The sequence below is a fragment of the Loxodonta africana genome, chromosome 8, assembly GCF_030014295.1.
Source record: "Loxodonta africana isolate mLoxAfr1 chromosome 8, mLoxAfr1.hap2, whole genome shotgun sequence".
NCBI lineage: Eukaryota > Metazoa > Chordata > Mammalia > Proboscidea > Elephantidae > Loxodonta > Loxodonta africana.
This window is the reverse complement of record NC_087349.1, coordinates 58,074,742-58,095,552: the sequence shown is the minus strand read 5'-3', so window position 1 is coordinate 58,095,552 and position 20,811 is coordinate 58,074,742. Positions and strand designations below refer to the sequence as shown.

Sequence of the window (20,811 nt, the reverse complement as noted above, 5' to 3'; positions counted from 1 at the left end):
ACGGGTTTGAGCCACCAACCTTTCCATTAGCAGCCAATAGCAAGCCACTTGCGCTGCCCAGGCTTCTTGCTATAGTTGCATAAAACCAAACCCGTTGCCGTCTAGTCAATTCTGACTCATAGCAACCCTATAGGACAGAGTAAAACTTTGCCATAGAGTTTCCAAGGAGCATCTGGTGGATTTGAACTGCCGACCTTTTGGTTAGCAGCCATAGCTTTCAATCACTACACTACCAGGGTTTCCATATTCCCTTCTATTTGCACACAATACAGGTACGTTTGATTAATGCCTGAACGTCTATCTTTGCTGAGCAATCACAGATAATGGTAGGTGCCTAGAACAGTACCAGGCACATAGTAAGTAGGCACTCAATGAATAGTATTTGAATGCTGAATGCCTATATGAATGCATTCACCAATTGGCATCTATACATCCATTAATATAGAAAAGAATTCAGCAGATAGCCTAATATCCAGAGGACAATTTTTGAAAAGAGAAGCCCTCCTTTGCTTTGTTCTTCATGTCATGGAAATAGAAGGATAATTTCACATATACCACAACGAAAAAGTATTACCTTTAGTCATAATTGAAAGAACTTACACAGGAAAAAGAAAATATTTTGCATTTTAAAGTTTAATGAAATTGGTAGGCTAAGGATATATAAATTATCAGAAGAAAATACAAATTCATAGTTACAAGATTCAGTCAATTCATAGTTACAAGATTCAGTCAATTCATAGATAAATATTAGGCTTACTCTAAGAGAATAACACACTTTAAACACATTCTCTGGTTGCCTGTCAACCTTGACATCTAGACACAATCAGGGTAGCTGGAGAGTCCTACCTTACGGCCTACCTTCTAAACAGTCTAAACATGACTTCATATTTCCTAAAATCATGAGAATTCAAAGGGCACAGTCTAATTTAATTCAAAAGGAATATCCAAGGTTGAACCATAAATTTAAACCTCATTCACAAAAAGAAAAATGTGAATTAAAACTATACCATTTTCATAATTGCCATTTTCCAAATTTAAAAATGTGGACACTAAAGCATGGAGAGGTGAAATGCCTTTGCCAGAGTCGGACAGCTAGAAGCGGTGGAGATAGATTTCAAAGCCAGATGGTCTGATTCCAGGGTCCTCACTCTGAATCTCTATACTACTTCATTGACAATGCTCTTGAGTTTTCCAGTAAAAGTTTTGGGTGAACCCTTATTTAAGAAAACAAAAAATATATCATCATTGTGTAAATCTTCAACAGGTATTATCGAGAAAAGTCCTGACAAAAATTAAGGGGTACAGACTGCCTCCTAACTGCAGTGGACTCTGGAATACTTCCTGCTTCAGTGTATTTGTTTAACAAATATTCTACAAAACACAGTTTCTGAATTACTGGACTAGACAGGACTTTATAAACACTGTGATGTGGCCATATACTGTTGGACTCACCGGTTACACGTGAGCAGACTGAAGTTAACAGCCCAGTACCACCCAGGCACTGCCAACCTTCTGCTTGGGAGAAGAGAAAGATCAGAAAGCAGCACAGTCAGTACCTACACCAGCCCCGTTCTGTGTCTCTCCAGCTCTTCCAAATGCCTGCCACCAGAGACTACCAAGCCAACAGTTCCCAGATCTGGCTAGTAGTCATCAGAATCATTGTGGAGCTTTTAAAAATATAGATCACACCCTCAAAAAAAAAAAAGACACCATTTTCAACTATTTAAACTGTTCAAAAAAGCAGGTGAAAAAAGCAACGTGTACCACATCGTGTGTGGCATACTTTCTTACTGAGAAAGGGAAGAAAATAAGATAGTATTTGCTTGTACATAAATTTTAAAAATTCTGGAAGGACACATAAGAAATTGGTAATGTTAACTGTGGCTAGGAGAGGATAGGAAATGGCAGAGTAAGATGCAGGATTTTCACTGTGTATCCTTTTTATTTTCTTTAATTTTTTAAAAATGTGAATTGCCTTTAACTTCAAAAGGGGAGAAGGGTGGAGGGAGTAAGGAGATAAACCACTACACAACCTAACATACTTGAGAGGGATTTTGTCAAGGTGCTAAGACTTGATGTGAGTCAGCTTAGCAGGAGCCCTGGGCAGGTGATCAGCTGTTAAGAATAAATGGTGGCCCCGGTAGGCCACGGCAGTCACAGAAGTATCCGAAGCCAAACCATGCATTCACAATTGAACCCAAGATTGACGAGAGAGGAAAAAGACTGGACTTCTGTAATTTGGGGACTCTCTGGCTTCTTCTAAAATACATTTGAAGATATAATCTGGAACTGGATGAGTTAAAACTCATCAGATCTTGACGATAATTCTTCCTTTTAACAGACTACATGCCTATACTAGGCAGATGATGTGGTGAGGGAGGTGGTGGTAAATGAGAACAAAAATTAAGTCAAATGGGTGTCCTCCCAAGAACCAATGCACACATACTCTTGAATATGTGTAGAAGTCTAATCCTAAAGCCAACTGTAAATCTAAGGCCAATATATATTGTGAATCTGTTTTTATTTAACTCCAGAGAGATATAAATAGACTCATCAAAAACATGAAGTGAAAAACAAAATTGTCTACATGAAGATTTGTTGACAGAAGCGTATTAACAATAATGATATTCTCAATCTCACACTTGGATACTATAAATAAGAAAACTGTGGACAAAAGAATGAAAATATGATATTCCACTGCAATATTACAGAGAGAAAGCATAATTTTATTCTCATGGTTTTAGATATAAATAGCTAGGCATACCTACAGATTTCCCAAAGCTATTGGCAACTTGTTTCTCTTTAAATGTCATTTTTTGTTAATTGAAGTCAATACTAGAATTATATAATTTACACTTCAGTTAATTTAACCATAATTTTTAAAACATGCCATTGAATTCTGCAGGCCTGAAAACGAAAAGGCCTTGTAATCCCTACTCTTCTAAATGTGTCACAAAATCACAGCACCAGAAAGTTCACAAGATGTTTTTCTCTGCTCACTGTCTACTAGGGAGGGAGATAGGTACATAATACAGTTCCATTTTTTCAAAGCCTCCCAGGAAAGAATACTGACCTTTCAAATATTTTTCAAAGATAAATTTTGTTTTTAAATTTTAATAATGAACATAAGTGTGAAAACCCAGGAAAGCCTTTAGGGCACTTGTTCTCCATCAGTTGCGATTTTGCCCACACGTACCTCTCCCAGGGAATATTTTTGGTTGTCACAGCCTGGGCTGGGAATGTTACTGGCATCTAGTGGCACCTAGCTAGGGATGCTGCTAGACACCCTACAAAGCACAGAACAGCACTACACAACAGAGAATTATCCAGCCCAAAATGTCAATAGTTCAGAGGCTGAGAAACTCTGGTGTTTGAGAGGGACCAGAAATTACATTTATGTTTCTCAGACTAAATGTGGAATCTGGTTAGAGCACACATATGAAGGATGCTTCTGTTATCATACCCATTCCTAAGCTTGTCACTTTAAGTATATCTAGACTACAAAACTTTATAAAGTGAGAACGTGATTGCACTTTTTACTGTGCTTCATTTTAACGCGTTTTGCATTTTACACCAGAAAGCACTTTCATTTGCTCACAATTCTGAGTCAGAAAATAATGATAGCCTTGGGGACAAGAAGAGGGAATAACATGTTCAAGGTGTTACTGATTTTTCTTCTCTGCTACAATCCACAACCAGAATTGTCTTTAGCTTATACCTATATTGTTTTACAATTTGATGTGCTACACCATATCATGCCCAAAACTTCAGCCACGTCTGTACAACCAGACCACATTTGTCTGGAAGAGGTCCATATCTGTGTCCATTTCAAAGAAAGGTGATTCAACAGAATGTAGAAATTATCGAACAATATCATTAATATCACATACAGTGAAGTTATACTGAGATAATTTAAAAGTGGTTAAAGCAGTATCTTCACAGGGAACTGCCAAAAATTCAAGCTGGATTCGAAAAGGACATGGAATGAGGGATATCATTGCTGATGTCAGATGGATCTTGGATGAAAGCAGAGAATACCAAAAGGATGTTTACCTGTGCTTTATTGGCTATGCAAAGGCATTCAACTATGTGGATTATAACAAATTATGGATAACATTGCAAAGTATGGGAATTCCAGAACACTTAATAGTGCTCATGCAGAGCCCGTACATAGACTAAGAGGCAGTCACTCATACATAAGAAGGGAATATAACATGGTTTAAAATCAGGAAAGTGTATTTTGGGGTCGTACCCTTCACCATATTTATTCAGTCAGTTTGCTCGGCAAATAATCAGAGAAGATGGATGATATGAAGCATACAGCATCAGAATTAGAAGAAGACTCATTAACAACCTGTGATAGGCAGATGACACAATCTTGCTGGATGAAAGTGAAGATTTGAAGCACTCACTGATGAAGATCAAAGACCACAGTCTTCAGTATGAATTACGCCTCAACATAAAGAAAAAAAAAATCCTCACAACTGGACCAATACACAACATCATGATAAAGAGAGAAAAGATTGACGTTGTCATGGATTTCATTTTACTTGAATCCACAATAATACCTATGGAAGCAGCAGTCAAGAAATCAAAAGACACATTGCATTGGGCAAATCTGCTGTAAAACACCTCTTTAAAGTGTTAAAAAGCAAAGGTGTCATTTTGAAGACTAAAGTATGCCTGATCCAAGCCATGGTATTTTCAACCTCATCATATGCATGTGAAAGCTGGACAATGAATGAGGAAGACCAAAGAAGAATTGATGCGCTTGAATTATGGTGTTGGCGAAGAATATTGAATATGACATGGACTGCCAGTACAAACAAATCTGTTTTGGAAGAAGTACAGCCAGAATGCCCATTAGAAGCAAGGATGGTGAGTCTTCTTGCATGTACTCAGGACATATACTCTCATGTTTCCAAGAGGGATGAGTCCCTGGAAAAGGGCATCATGCTTGGTAAAGTAGAGGGTCAACGAAAAAGAGGCTCTCAATGAGATTGAATGACACCGTGGCTGCACCAGTGGGCTCAAACATAACAATTGTGAGGATGGTGCAAGATGCGGCAGGGTTTCGATCTGTTGTACATAAGGTCGTTATGAGTCAGAATCGACTTGAGGACACCTAACAACAAATACAATGAGAGCATAATTAAATGAGTGAGCCATTTACATTCACTGTAGTTTACAGAAGGAAAAGAAACACAGGTCTAATAGACATGGTTTCAAACCACCACGGAGCCAAGCAGTGAAACTGTGATTAAACAAACTAACCAAACATTTTGAATTTATTCAATTCCTCTACAATTATCTAGATAGAATTTTCACCCAGATTCGTTTTAACCATCCCCAAAACCCTGTGGTTCCTTTTCAAATAATTTTTCCTGCCAAAAATGCTTGACTTTTTAATCTAGGTCAAGTGGACATAAGAAGTAAACAAACCTCTGACATGAGAATCCATTGACCTCTACTGAACTCCTTATCCTGGGGAATCTGGAATTTCTAAATGAAGCCAAATAGAGAAAATAAACATGTGGAAACTCAGAACTTTAGACTTAGAGGTTTAATATCTTTGGTCAAATAATACATGCTAGAAGCAACATTTGATCATTTTCCAGATAGAAGAATATCTAAACATGCAATTCTCTAGCAAGGCAACAAGGAGATGAGTTTAAAATTGGGCTCTTACAATAATATAGAGACACTTTATTTCAACTTAAATGTAAATAAAAACAGATACTTGTGCTATCGAGTTTGCATTAAGGTTTATGAATATCATAATTCACAAATCTATTTAAAATATCTCTGTACTGGTACAACAACAGATACAGGGATCAATGGAACAGAATTGAGAATCCACACATAAATCCATCCACAGATTAGCAGTTGATATTTGACAAAGGCCCCAAAACAGTTAAATGGGGAAAAGACAGACTTTTTAACAAATGATGCTGGCATAACTGTATATCCATCTGCAAAAAAAATCAAACAAGACTCGTACCTCACTCCATGCACAAAAACTAACTCAAAATGGACCAAAGACCTAAATATAAAATCTAAAACGACAAAGATCGTGGAGGAAAAAATAGGGACAACATTAGGAGCCCTAATACATGGCATAAACAGTATAGAAAACATTATAAAGAATGTAGAAGAAAAACTAGATAACTGGGAGCTCCTAAAAATCACTTATGCTCATCCAAAGACTCGCCAAAAGAGTTAAAAGACTACCTATAGACTGGGAAAAAGTTTTTAGCTATGACATTTCTGATCAGTGCCTGATCTCTAAAATCTACATGATACTGCAAAAACTCAACTGCAAAAAGACAAATAACCCAATCAAAAAATGGGCAAAAGATATGAATAGACACTTCACTAAAGAAGACATTCAGGTTGCTAACAGATATCTGAGGAAATGTTCACAATCATTAGCCATTAGAGAAACGCAGATCAAAACTACAATGAGATTTCATCTCACTTCAACAAGGCTGGCATTAATTCAAAAAACACAAAATAATAAATGTTGGAAAGGCTGCAGAGAGATTGAAACACTTCTACACTGCTGGTAGGAATGTCAAACGGTACTACCACTTTGGAAATCGATTGTCCGCTTCCTTAAAAAGCCAGAAATAGAACTACCATAGGATCCAGCATCCCACTCCTTGGAATATATCCTAGAAAAATAAGAGCCTTTACACAAACAGATATATGCACAACCATGTTTATTCCAGCACTGTTTACAATAGCAAAAGCGTGGTAGCAACCAAGGTGCCCATCAATGGATGAATGGATAAATAAATTATGGTATATTCACACAATGGAATACTACGCATCGATAAAAAAACAGTGAGGAATCTGTGAAACATTTCATAACATGGAGGAACCTGGAAGGCATTACGCTGAGTGAAATTAGTCAGTCGCAAAAGGACAAATATTGTATAAGACCACTATTATAAGAACTTGAGAAATAGTTTAAACTGAGAAGAAAACATTCTTTTGTGGTTGCAAGAGGGAGGGGGGAGGGAGGGAGGGAGGGAGGGTGGGAGAGGGGTATTCACTAATTAGATAGTAGATAAGAACTCCTTTAGGTGAAGGGGAAGACAGCACACAATACAGGGGAGGTCAGCACAATTGGACTAAACCAAAAGTAAAGAAGTTTCCTGAATAAACTGAATGTTTCGAAGGCCAGAGTAGCAGGGGCAGGGGTCTGGGGACCATGGTTTCAGGGGACATCGAAGTCAATTGGCATAATAAAATCTATTAACAAAACATTCTGCATCCCACTTTGAAGAGTGGCATCTGGGGTCTTAAAGGCTAGCAAGTAGCCATCTGGGATGCATCAATTGGTCTCAAGCCACCTGGATCAAAGGAGAATGAAGAACACCAAGGACACAAGGCGATTATGAGCCCAAGAGACAGAAAGGACCACATCAACCAGAGACTACATCATCCTGAGACCAGAAGAACTAGATGGTGCCCAGCCACAACCGATGACTGCCCTGACAGGGAACACAACAGAGAACCCCTAAAGGAGCAGGAGAGCAGTGGGATGCAGACCCCAAATTCTCATAAGACCAGACTTAATGGTCTGACTGAAACTGGAAGGACCCCGGTGGTCATGGGCCCTAGACCTTCTGTTGCCCCAGGACAGGAACCATTCCCGAAGCCAACTCTTCAGACTTGGATTGGACTGGACAATGGGTTGGAGAGAGATGCTGGTGAGGAGTGAGCTTCTTGGATCAGGTGGACACTTGAGACTATGTTGGCATCTCCTGCCTGGAGGGGAGATGAGAGGGTGGAGGGGGTTAGAAGCTGGCGAAAAGGACAAGAAAAGAGTGAGTGGAGGGAGAGAGCAGGCTGTCTCATTAGGGGGAGAGTAATTGAGAGTGTGTAGCAAGGTGTATATGGGTTTTTGTGTGAGAGAGTGACTTGATTTGTAAACTTTTACTTAAAGCACAATAAAAATTATTTTAAAAAAATATATCTGTGACTATGTGTGTCAAAACAACTTTGTGCCTTATGGTTTCTGTGTGTCATATAAAGCACTTCACATGCCATCAGGAAAAGAGCCCTTACATATAGAGTTACATCTTTTTTTTTTCCTAATCAGTCAAGATAGCACAGACTGGTTCTTTTTCATGACTTCCTCACCTTTAAAAAGTTGATCCTGAGAGTCAAAGCATATGAAGTTCAAACCCTGATCCGACATCTATGCTATGACTCACCTTGACAATTTTAGAGTCTGACCCAGGCTCCCAGAGCCTCCGAGCTCTGTTGGTGTCACTGACAGGTTTTCTTTTAATGTCCTTCTCCCTCCAGTACATGGATTCCTATCACTGTCACTGATTGTCTTATTTTGTCCTTGATGGACAACATTTCTTTCATTTTCTTACCCTACAGCACATTCCTCATAGAGAACACTGCAGCTCAGAATATGTGAGCTGAATTTTTTAAGCTTTCAAAGAGCGAACAAGCAGAGTCCAAATGTCAATTAAAGAAACTTGGAAAAAACCTGGTGCCCTGTAGCTCTTAGTGGTCAGCTGAGAGAGATTTTCCGGTATCCCATGTAAACCTCCCTTATCCAAGATTGGTTAGACCATGCCTATGTCTTCCTGATGGAAAAACCAATTTTGGAGAACAGTAACATTGATTCACTTTTTTTCAGCAGTTTATAATTTACAAATGTCTTTTAGATATTATTTCATTCAATCTTCATCATAATCATTTAAATTAGGCATTGTTTATAAGTACTAGTATTGATATTATTCATCTTATTTCTATTGCTGAGAGGAGCTCTGAGGAATTGGTCAAGTCAAAGACTTGGGGTCAGGCTCCTTGAGATTGAATCTTCCTTCTGTCTTTTCTTTATCAAATTCAGGCAAACTACTTCCATCTTTCTGAGGATCTGTCTCCTCGTCAATTGAGCTGGCCTAAAACAGGTATGTCACATAGTTACAGGGAGAGCAAAGCACTCATTTTCCCTGTTGCCATAGGGTTGATGGTTGACAGCTAACACCTGTGTCCCTCTTAAGCCTTGCCTTATGCCCAAGGGAGCTGCCTTGCCCAAGGTTGTACCCTTTCCTCAAACTGGTCACTGCAGCATACTGAAACCTGCACCCTTCCCTCCATTCTGAATAACTCTTAAGGACCATCCTATTTCCAGATATCCCCATAGGATCACTGGAGCTTCCACTGCAATTGTATCATCATCAATTGTTCCCTCTGCGTAGTCTTGTTTCTCCTCACCCCTCACAATCCCCCAAAAACCTCCTGCTCACAAACCTCCACCTCAGAGCTTCCCAGGAACCAGACTTAATGCAGTCTCCTGACTCCAAATTCCATGTTCTTCGAACAGAAATACACCTAAGTGCGGGCAAAAATGTCATCACAGTAAAACTGCATCTGACTGCCAAGATTTAAGCAAATCTTTTAAGAGCACTCCAGTAAAATAGAAGCTGCACTTTTAGATCATTGCAGGTCATGATCGTCAGGATCATGAACAGGGTCTAAAGCAAAATTAAATAGTGAATATATTATTCCACTGCTTATTTTGTGCAAGGAGATATAAAATGGGGTAAAATTGGTACTTGCCATCAAGGGGCTTATGATGAAAATGCTTAGGATATCAACTATCCATAAAAAAGAAAGCAGAGACATGGCTATTACCCAGAAACCCCTGCTTCTGGGGTCTGACTCCATCAAAGTGCTTAAACAAAGCATATCAGTGATTGGCCAAGAGTAGTCACAAACTGTTGAAGAGAAAGTTGGCTTTCTTTAATGGTTTTACCAATAACGCTATGTACATTAACCAGGCACATTCCCTTCTAGCTTTGAAGCCTGGCACACATACACACACAAAAGTGTGTCATCAACCTGGTCTTATTCCACAGTCCCACTTTACCTGCAGTATAATTTCTCTTAGGTTCAAAAGAAAAATCAAGTTCCTATATATTAAATTTTATGTGTCACAAAATGAGTTTTGTTTGAGAGCTTTCTAACCTTTTTAAAAGCCCATTTGTCTGAAGCAGAATGGGTCAAAGCAGTAGTATACCTGCCATTCTGTTTACACAGCAATTGTGAATTGAATTTCAATGTGATCTCTATGCAAATATGGCTGGGGTACAGCACACCCTGAGGCATTCGTGCCACATACCAGCAGGCCCTGTTCCTGCCACTCTTACGAAACCCCACTGGTACGTGGGTAGAGGATCAGGTGAGGCTACAAGAGGCTTGGATGAGGAAGATGGACTCCACTCACTGCTAAACACAGGTTTTCTTTTATAAAGATATGCAGGTAAATACATGATAAAATGTGTCTTTCTGTTACTTTCTTCCATGAATATACATATAGATACACGGTTCCATCCTTACTTTACTGAATAGCTGAAGAAACATACTAGTTGGAAACAGTAATAAAAATATAAGAATAATGCCTTACAGAGTGAGAATAGGTATGATCTCTTTGGGAGGAAGACGTATCAAAAGCCTCAATCTGATCTATTTAATTTCTGGGAATTTACACTAAGACAATAATCATAGATATGCAAAGAGATTCAGTTACAAAGATGTTGACATTGTGTATAATTGTGAAAATTTGAAAATGACATAAATGTCTAACAAAAAAAAAAAAAAACAATAAGGGCTTAGTAAAACAAGTGATGAACATCCCTGCAGGGAGATTCTATGACGTTATTAACATAATGCTTAATAAGATATTTAAAAGTTTTGAAAAACAATTATAGTTTTAAGTTTAAAAATGTATTTTTTTAAATATGGTATAGTGCTAATTTTGTTAGAAAATAAGTGCATACTTTAACTCAAACAAAAAAATTTGAAAGAAAATACATCAAATGTTACTAGTGGCTGCCTCTGAGTATTTGAATTATACATTTTTTTTTTATTTATTGCCTTTGAGACTTTATTCCGAAATCAATTATAATAAATGCATATTTCCTTTTTAATAAAAATGTGCTATATATTTTTAAACCATACGATAAAGAAAATTTACGTGTAGAAAATTGAGAAGAAAAGTTGCTGTTCACTGCAATGACAAAGAATAATTTGTGGGATACTTCTTAGAAATATAGTCCTATCTTACTACCTTGAAACGATAATAAATAACAACCACTCTTACAATGAAGCAGTGTCAGAGTGCTACAATGGGAAGCCAAAGTAATATTAACAGTCCCAAAGTCGTATGTCAAGCAAATGTAAAACGTCCCTAGAGAAAGATTAAAAAAATTTTTTTTTTTTTTTTTTGCTGCTAGAATAATCAAGAATAGAACACTATACTTTTGGTAACCAGTGCTCTTTGTGAGGTGGCTTAAACAGAGTAAGTTTTTAAAAGCATTTATACTATTAATCACTATAGTGATTTTTTATATGTGGTGCTAAGTATGTGAGAGATATACATTACAAGATTCATATAAATACCACATAGTTTGTAAAAAGAAAACAACATTTAGAAATTTTTGACCCATAGAACCAAATACAAAATTTATTTGTATTAAAGGGTTTATAAAATCATTATATCTGCAAGGTTATGAATATATTCATCTTACAAATGTAATTTCCTTTAATTTCTCCCTGTCCTGAGCTTGCCTGCTCTCTCCAACACACACACACACACGCACATGCGAAAAACACACTCCCACCTTATTGCTATGATATCAAAAACAGCTAATATTTTTTGATGGTTTCATCTGATAAATATTCTGTTCTCTGAACATCTACTTAAAATAGAACCTAAGTTGTCTATTTTTGTTATCTAGGGAAAATCAAAGGAAATTGAGTTTCTTTGATTCAAAAAGACACTGCTAAGCTTATGAATGACTCTTTTTCATTCAAATCACACTGACCAGTATTTTGATTAAAGAAGAAAGAAATCAGAGTAAAGTTTCATAGAAATACACACCTTTTCCTCATTGATTTCAAAGAGGAATGTGATCAAGTCTGCACTCCATTCAAGCCCAGGAGGACAGATATTCCCAGACCTGACAGTTTATGAAGAGAATCTTACTGCTGTACTGGGGAAGAACAAAGGTATGCGCTACATTCTGACTTAAGGGAATCAGAGAGTATGTCAGCCACGGAGAGAACACTCCTGTGAGCTTATCAATGTTGAGCACTGCATAGGTGCTCAAATGGGCACACAATCGTTGTTTTTGCTCTATTTCTCATTCAGTGCCTCTTAACACCTCACGATCCTGAGGATTCCCAAGGAAAAAGAATTCAACACGTATAAAATTTAATAAAACAGTGTTTTACTTTGGGTTCCCCCAAGAAGTAGGTCCTGAGGCAAGGATTCAAGTGAAAATTATTTATTTAGGAGGTTCAGAAAACTCCAGTAAGGGAGTAGGAAAGAGTTGCAAGGAAGAGAAGGCAGCCAATAGAGAGTAAGTGGTTAGGCAAGTGTGTCGGTTTTTGCAACAAAGAACAAACAAATCCTTCTTGGAAGAAGTACAGCCAGAATGCTCATTAGAAGCAAGGATGCTGAGACTTCATCTCACATACTTTGGACATGTTATTAGAAGGGGCCAGTCCCTGGAGAAGGATGTCGTATTTGGTAAAGTGGAGGGTCAGCAAAAAGATGAAGACTGTCAATGAGATGGATTGACACAGTGGCTACAACAGTGGGCTCAAGCATAACAACGATTATGAGGGTGGTGCAGTACCAGTGTTTCATTCTGTTGCACATAGGGTCACTATGAATTGGAACCAACTTGCTGGCACCGAACAACAACAACAAACCACTCAGATTCTTTGTGGCTAACAAACAAACAAACATGCACAACTTCTCACACTTCTGTAGTCACCTGGGTGGTTGGTTCTTCTTGTCTAGGCTGGGTCAGCTAATACCTACATTTAGCTAGCAGCTCTGCTAGGGCTAGACGGTCTTCAGTGTCCAGACCATATGTGTAATTGTCAGCATGCTTGTTACTCTAGGAGATTTAGCTGGGACAGCTCATCTCTAAGTTGTTTCTCATACTCCAACAGGTTAGCTCGGGGTTTCTTTAAGTGGCAGCCTCAGGGTTCCAAAAATCAGTGAGAGCAAGCCCCAATATCCAACTGCTTTTCAAGCCTCTGACTGAATCATATTTGCTAATCTTCCACTAATCAAATCCTCTGGCCAACCCAGATTCACAAGTTGGGGAAATAGACTCCACATTTTGATGAGAGATCTGTAGTGTCATATGCCAGGGAGGAGGAGAATCTGTGGTCATGTTATAATTTACCACGAACACCCGCCATAATGGGTGACTAGAATTTAATCCATCAGGGAAACACTGAATTAATCCATACCTCATAATTAACCCATCCCACCCTGGAGCATTTATATACCAGTTTTCATCAGTCTTTGGAGGGTTGCAGTCAATATTGTTAATTCTCTAGCAATTCTAGCTGGCTGTACTGGCACAGGCAGAGTGGTTCCAGAACATTTCTCAGGCACAGTGATGCAGATACTGGCAGCTGGGAGTCTTCTTGAGCACCCAGAAATAATAAAACCTGAGGGGTGCTAACAAGACCCTGTCCATATACGATACAAACACCACACACTTACCTTTCAAAGTGATTCAAACCATCTTAGGCAAATAGCTTCAGTTAGTCCATTTCTAATTCTAACTACTTTTTTTCCTATCTCAGAAGATGGTAAAATGCCTAAAAAGTGATATTCAATAGTACTTAACTGTTTCTTGGATAAAAGAATAGTATAGCCACTCTTTGGGCCCTCATTAAGCAGCTGTCTACCAATTAGAAATGCCTTATTGAGAATATGAACTAAAAATCAACTTGTTCAATAAACACTACTCAATGTTCACAGATACCTTTCCTCTTCACACAGAAGGAAATGAACTATAAACTAGTCTAGTTTTAGACAGTGTCACACGGCATCACTATAACACATCAATGATTAAGGAACAAGTCGTTGGCAAATATATTCATAAATGGTATTATCATAGAAGAGCAGTGATAAAATCACTATGAGCCAGGTGTTACAAAGACTGAAGTCCAAAATGTGATGTTAGAAATGTAACATTTTTAGTTCACAAAGTACTTTTGATTAGTATAGTAAGGGGTGGTACAGCATAGTGATCAAGATCCTGGACTCTGAAGCCAGACTCCTTGGGTTGGTATGCTGGCTCAGCCACAGCTTTGTGAGCTTCAACAATTAATCTTTTAGACCCTTCATTCTTTCACTTGTAAAATGAGGGTCATAATGTTTCCTACCCACAGAGAAGTGTGAGATTTAACACATGTAAAACTCAGAACAATACTGGGCAATGTGGTATTAGCTATCTTTGGTAATAAATTATCATTTCCACATACTGAATAGTACTCTACTGGCTTGAGTTAACAAGAATAATTTGAAAATGGAAGTACCCTGGAAAAATATCTACAGAATTGTTTTAATTATACTCAGTCAAGCCAAACTAGCTGCCCTTGAGTTGATTCCAACTTGTGTGTGTCAAAGTAGAGCTGCGCTCCATGGGGTTTTCAATGGTAGATCTTTTAGAAGTAGACCACCAGGCCTTTGTTCAGAGGTGCCTTTGGGTGGACTCAAACTGCCAACCTTTCAGTAAGCAGCTGAGTGCTTAACCATCTGCGCCACCCTGGGATTCCTTAATTATACCAGAAGTTAGTTAATACCTTGAGGAAATCAGACTCCATAAAAATGAAAAGCCAGTGGCTTTGACCTCAGTAAATGCAGTGGTGAGAAATAAATTTTATAGTGCACATAAACATACATTTACAATATTCATCTCCACACCCACATACAGAGATAAATGAATATACACACACACACTCACACATTTAAAACAAAATTTCATGAGGCAGCACTGGTGATATTTTCTACTCTCTTCTATTTCAGTTTATTTTAAAATTTAGGTAGTGAACCACTATTGATTTCATCATCATTAATGGGTCATGATCTGCATTTGTAAAACAATAGATAACAATTTTTACAATAAGATAATTACATGACAGGTGTGTGCTCTTCCCATTTCTGCTAACTCTTCAGTCCAGTCCTGTTCTGTAATACTAGCATCAGGCTCTCAGGGAAGCAGGAAGGGAAACATTTTTCCATACCCTTTCACAGATTCTCAACCAGATCAGAACACCCTCATCTCTAATCCAGGTACTCACCATTCACAGCATGTCTCTGAACATACAGGACATGAAGGACAAATACCCCTGCTTGGGAAAATAAAGACCTCTCTATGACCTATAGTTCTTTTGCCTGTGGTAGACGTGGGAGACATGAGGTTGTGGCAAACAGGGGTCATCTAAACCTCTAGAGAGCTGTGAAGAGCCTCCGTCCAACTCCAGAATAGAAATTATGACTTCTGCCCTTTCTTCCAAATGTTGGCAAAGTAGCACACAGCACAATATCTAATTTAATCCTTGATAATTAAGTACTTAACAAGGATTAGGAACAGAAATTTTGTAGGGATATCAGGTGCAAAGCAAGACTGAGTATATTTTTAATTAAATGTTGCTTATCTTATATAATAAAATTACTTCAAACACAGTTCACTTGCTTTTTCTTCTTTTTCTACCTATGCTAATGGTACATCACTTATTTCTACTATTAGTCATGATACACATTTCTTATATTCCTTGAGGTAGCTCTACTACTTAATTTCAACTCTTGAGAGGTTGAATTGAAAACGTGAAAATTTCACCTCATGAAACTCTATTAATGAAAAATGCAGATTACACACTTAAACCTTCCTCCTGCCTCACCCCCTCCCCTCCTCACACAAAAAAGAAAAAAAAAATACAGAAACAGGTGTAACATTTTATAGTTTGTTGGTCTAGTAAAATTTAGTTACTTAGATACAGGAATCTAAATATATTCTATCATTACTTGCTAATTTTGGTGATCGTGGGGAATAACCAAAAGAAACAGAAATATCCCTCTTAATTTCTTATTTACTCAAACTTTGCCACACACCACACTACCCCCCCCACTGAAAAAGCTCTCCACGATAAATATTGATCCATAAATAGACCAATATTTTTACTGACATATTAACTCAAGTTTTGTGTCAGAAGCCTACTGACTTACCCAAATTGAGCAGCCAAAAATAGTAATATATCTTCAAAGATTATATAAATATGCTATTCTGGAAAATATGAAAATGGAGGACTTGCTTAACAGTTTCTGCTTGGCTACACCTTGAAAACTAAAGAAAAACAAGGACATTTTATTTGGGGACCTTTATTAAATGAAGCATAGTTTTTAAGCAAGGCCTTGAAGAAAACCAGGGAGCAGTTCATTTAACACGTGTTTCTCATTGACCTTGTGAGGCATCCATCCAGCATCTTTAATAAAAAGAATGCTGTGAGTAAGTATATACTCCCAACTTTGAATTTTGATGACCTTATAAGCTACTCAAGCTTCACCTGCGTGGCTAATGTGTCATCAGAATCTATTTCCAGTCATCTGTGGACAGCTTTGTTGTAGCTTCCAATTACCGTACTATATGCTTCTCTCTCATGCTCATCTTATTACCCAAACCAAACATTCCACTTATTAGGAAAGAAGTTATTCCATGTAAGATTCATTTTCAAAATCTTTTAACTTTAGGCTTTTTTCACAGTACTTGAATAATGAATGCATTTAACATTTCAGTCTTAATTCTAGATTTGAAATCTACCTCATTCAAACATAATAATATGATGGCCACACTCATGCCCACCTACCCCCTTTAATTTCACAGAATAATGTATTATATAAGAAAGACAGTGTCACTTAAGGGACAAGGGAACACACATAAAATTTAAGATTGACTCTGCAAATATCAGAAACCCTGGTGGTGTAGTGGTTAAAAGCTATGGCTGCAAACCAAAAGGTCGGCAGTTCATATCCACCAGGCACTCCTTGAAAACCCTATGGGACAGTTCAACTCTGTCCTATAGGGCCACTATGAGTCGGAATTGACTGGACAGCAATGGGTTTGGGTTTTTTTTGTTATGCAAATATCTGTTTTTCAATTAACAAATCTGGTTTAGCCAAAGTCATTAAATAAAGCATTTTTTGTGGCTCTGTAATAACCTATTACCAAAATGACCAACCAGAGCTCATTGCCACCAAGTTGATTTTGATAATATAGACCTTTTAGGCCAGAGTAGAACTGCCCGATAGATTTCCAAGGCTGCAGATCTTTTCAGAAGCAGACCACCACATCCTTCTCCTGTGAAATGGCTTGTGGGTTTGAACCGCTGGCCTTTTGATTACCAGCCATGCCCTTAACCATTGCACCACCAGGGCTCCTTTACCAAAATAAAGTTCCAGGCAAAAACAGCAAATCAAAGTTTTCTGGGTAAGAGAATAGTATAGTCACTCTCTGGGGTGCCATTAAGCAGCCTGCCTACCAATCAGAAATGTCTAATTGAGAATCTGAACTAACAATCAGCTTGTTCAATAAACACTACTTGATGTACATAGGTACCTTTCCTCTTCGTGCAGAAGCAGGGGCAGATTATACAATAAGTAAGTTAAGCACAGTGCTTACCTTACTTAACAGATCATCTGTAGTGAAAAATTTCACATGGATTTCACCAGATCTTTGAAACTGTTCACTACAGATTAGTAAATAAGCATAAGTAAGCCCATGCTTATCTTGTTTACTGGGTCATCTGCCCCATCAAATTTAAAAAGAGGTTTTGATTCTGTAGAAGGGTGCTGTGGGGTTGGGATACAAATAGATGCCAGCCATACATAGAAGCAGAATCTTTGATGCAGTGAAGAAATGTGACATTATTTACTAGAGATGATCTGATAAGCAACACTGGATAATCCACCCCTGCCTAGAATGGAATGAAGTAGCCTAGTTTTAGACAAGTGTTACATTGCATCATTATAACACATCATGATGATTAAGGAACAAGTCATTGGCAAATATATTCAGAAATGGAATTATCATAGAAGATACAGAATTTCAAGGACAAAGCAATGCAAAAAGAAACCCTGCATACATCATATTTCATACAACTACCAATGACCAAATTTTATCAACAACAAGATAAAAACAAAAAAAAAACTTGTCAAAACAGATTTCAAAAGTAATAGAATGATCAAAAGATGAAGATTTATACATGCATACCTCGAAGTGTAAACTTCTCAACAAATAAGGAAATCTCAACCTTGGAGCCCTAACTCACTTTATAAACAAAGAAGTAGGGCTCACCCATATGTTAACACCATTTTATTTGCATTAAATAAAGACCAATTAAATAGCTAACTAGTGTAACAGATATCAAATGCACTTCACACATTGGCCAATTCACATTTCTTTCATCTTTAGAAACTGTACTCTCCCCAAAACCTTTTAGGCCTACATCCAGGTAACATTTCTGAATGACTCATATATATCAAACTCATTACTGCAGTCTACTCTGCTTTATTGTGGTGACTTCCAAGAACTGTCACTTTTTTAATGCCCAATCCTTATCTTGATTATCAGCATTGCCACTACTAACACCTCCTATGACTCAATAGAAGAAAGAAATGAAATTTAAAAAGTAAAAAGAGGAAGGAAAATGTGGGAAATGTGAGGACTTGATGAAAGAAGAAAACAAGTAAAATAATTATTAAAATAGGAAATACTCCATTCCATTCTTTGTATTGAATTCAGTAGCCATGTATTAAAAACTTTTCTAATAATTATAGCTAAAGCTTACTAAGAACCTATTAAGTCAGGCATTGCTCCCAAAACCTTACAAATATTATTTCATATAATACCCACAACAACTCTATGATATAGGTACTACTAATACTCCATTTTACACGCAAAGAAGCTGAGACATAGAGAAGCTAAGTAATGTGACCCAGGTCATACAGCTAGAAAGCACCAGATCCAGGATTCAACCCAAGGAATCTAGTTCTGGAGCCCATACTTCTACCGAGTATGTTGCTTTTCAATGTGAAAATAGGACATGTTAATCACATCCGCCTGTGCATTCCATTACAATGTTATGAATTCACGGGGGACGAGGATCCTAGGGTTCATTTTTTCCATAACCATTTAAGATGAGCAGACTCTCTGCCATGTCCTGCTTTAACTGCTTGAAAGAAAAACAAAAAGGAATAAATCATAGTTCAAGCTTTAGACAAACTCACAGTGTAGTGGAGGATACATTATCACAACACAGTAAAAACGGTGCTTATAGAAAAGCTAAGGCCAAAGTGCTATTGAGGACTTGGGGGTGGAGTGAACGACACAGAAGGTAAATGATCCAAGTTTTTAAAAAAACAAGTAGGAGTTCCCAGAAAATAGGGAAGCGGGGAGGAGTAAATAGGTAACCACGTTTTTTAGATGATAATAATGAAGATTCATTTATTAATTTAAAAACTTTTGGTGCACATATACACAAGGCTTTGTGCTAGGAACATGGAAGACATAAAAATAAAATACAATCCCTTCTTTCAATAATCTAGGAGTAGAATAATATAAAATTAAATGTTACAAGGCTATATGTCAAAAGGAGTCCCTGGGTAGTACAAATGGTTAAGCACTGACAATTAGCCAAAAGATTGGCAATTTGAACCCACCCAGAGGCCCCTGAAAGATCAGGGTCTTAACTATCAATATTGCAGAATCTGTGTAAGGCCAGCTAATAGTATCCCATCCACTAGAATACAGTGGACAAAAGAAGAAGAAAGAAAGGAAGGAGAGAATGAAGGATGTTTTCTATAGTTGTCACCTATGACTGTAACCTCTCAATACTCCCACTCTGTGCCACCCTAGAGATGGGTGTAGATTCATGGCCTGGTTTTCAATTTGTGTGCATATGCTTAGTAGAGGAACAATAGATTTGGTAGAATTAATTTTTTCCCAGACCACTCTTAATAGTGTTTTGGGGAAATGAACCAGGTGTGCAGGATAGAATGGGTTTGGGAGTGGGGTGGAGAGATAGATAAGAGGAGTCAGTCAGATAAAGGATGATCTAGAAACAAAGAAAAGTCTGTACAAATAGAAAGAAAAAATAATACTGAGAAGAACGACCGGATGACAATTAGCAACCAATTGGCCATATGGAAGGGTGGGGTAAAAGGAGTAGTCCAAGATAACTGCCCTAAACCTGGGGCCTGGGTGACTTAAAAGAAAGATAAGACCAGTAACTAAACTCTTGTATCAGGAGCACTCATACAAGGAGCTGGATCATGTATCCATGAAGTATCTGCCTGGCATTAGCTGAAATGTCTACCAGTCCAGGAGGAAAGACAAGACTGCATCTACAGATATGGGAGTTTTTCAACAAGGCTGACAGTTGGCAGGGTTTTACAAACAGAGGGAAAGAAGGACCGGAGAAAAGCCTTGGTGAAGGATCCACATCCAGGAATGAACAGATGAGGTGAAGGCAACTAAAAACCCACAGTAAAAGCAGAGGGAAGTCAGAATAGCATAATGTCAGTAATGCTCACTGTCATGGATTGAATTGTGTCCCCCGAAAATATGTGTCAACTTGGCTAGGCCATGATTTCCAGTATTGTGCAGTTGTCCTCCATTTGTGATCTGATTATCCTCCATTCTGTGATGTATTATAAATTCTAAGCCTCTATGCCTGTGGTTATGGTCCCATTTGGTATTGAGGTGTCCGTTAAGTTAATGAGTCAGGATTAGGTCGTGTTAATGAGGATTAGATTATGCTTGTTATGTTAACGAGGCAGGGTTAAGGCAGGGTATATCTTGAGTCACTGCCTTTCACTGCCTTATAAGAGATAAAATCAGACAGAAGCAAGCACAGGGGGAGGGACCTCCTATCATTAAGAAAGAAGAGCTGGGAGGAGAGTGCATTCTT

At 37.9% G+C, this 20,811-nt stretch overlaps 1 long non-coding RNA gene across 1 annotated transcript in view; it reads right to left on the bottom strand.

Moving 5' to 3' along the window:
* Positions 1-232: 232 nt before the first annotated feature.
* Positions 233-20,811, bottom strand: part of LOC135232236 (uncharacterized) — a 62,667-nt gene continuing 42,088 nt past the window's right edge. Inside the window, exon 4 of the long non-coding RNA XR_010322678.1 lies at positions 233-1,214. This is a non-coding gene — a long non-coding RNA (uncharacterized LOC135232236). The remainder of the gene's footprint in view (positions 1,215-20,811) is intronic.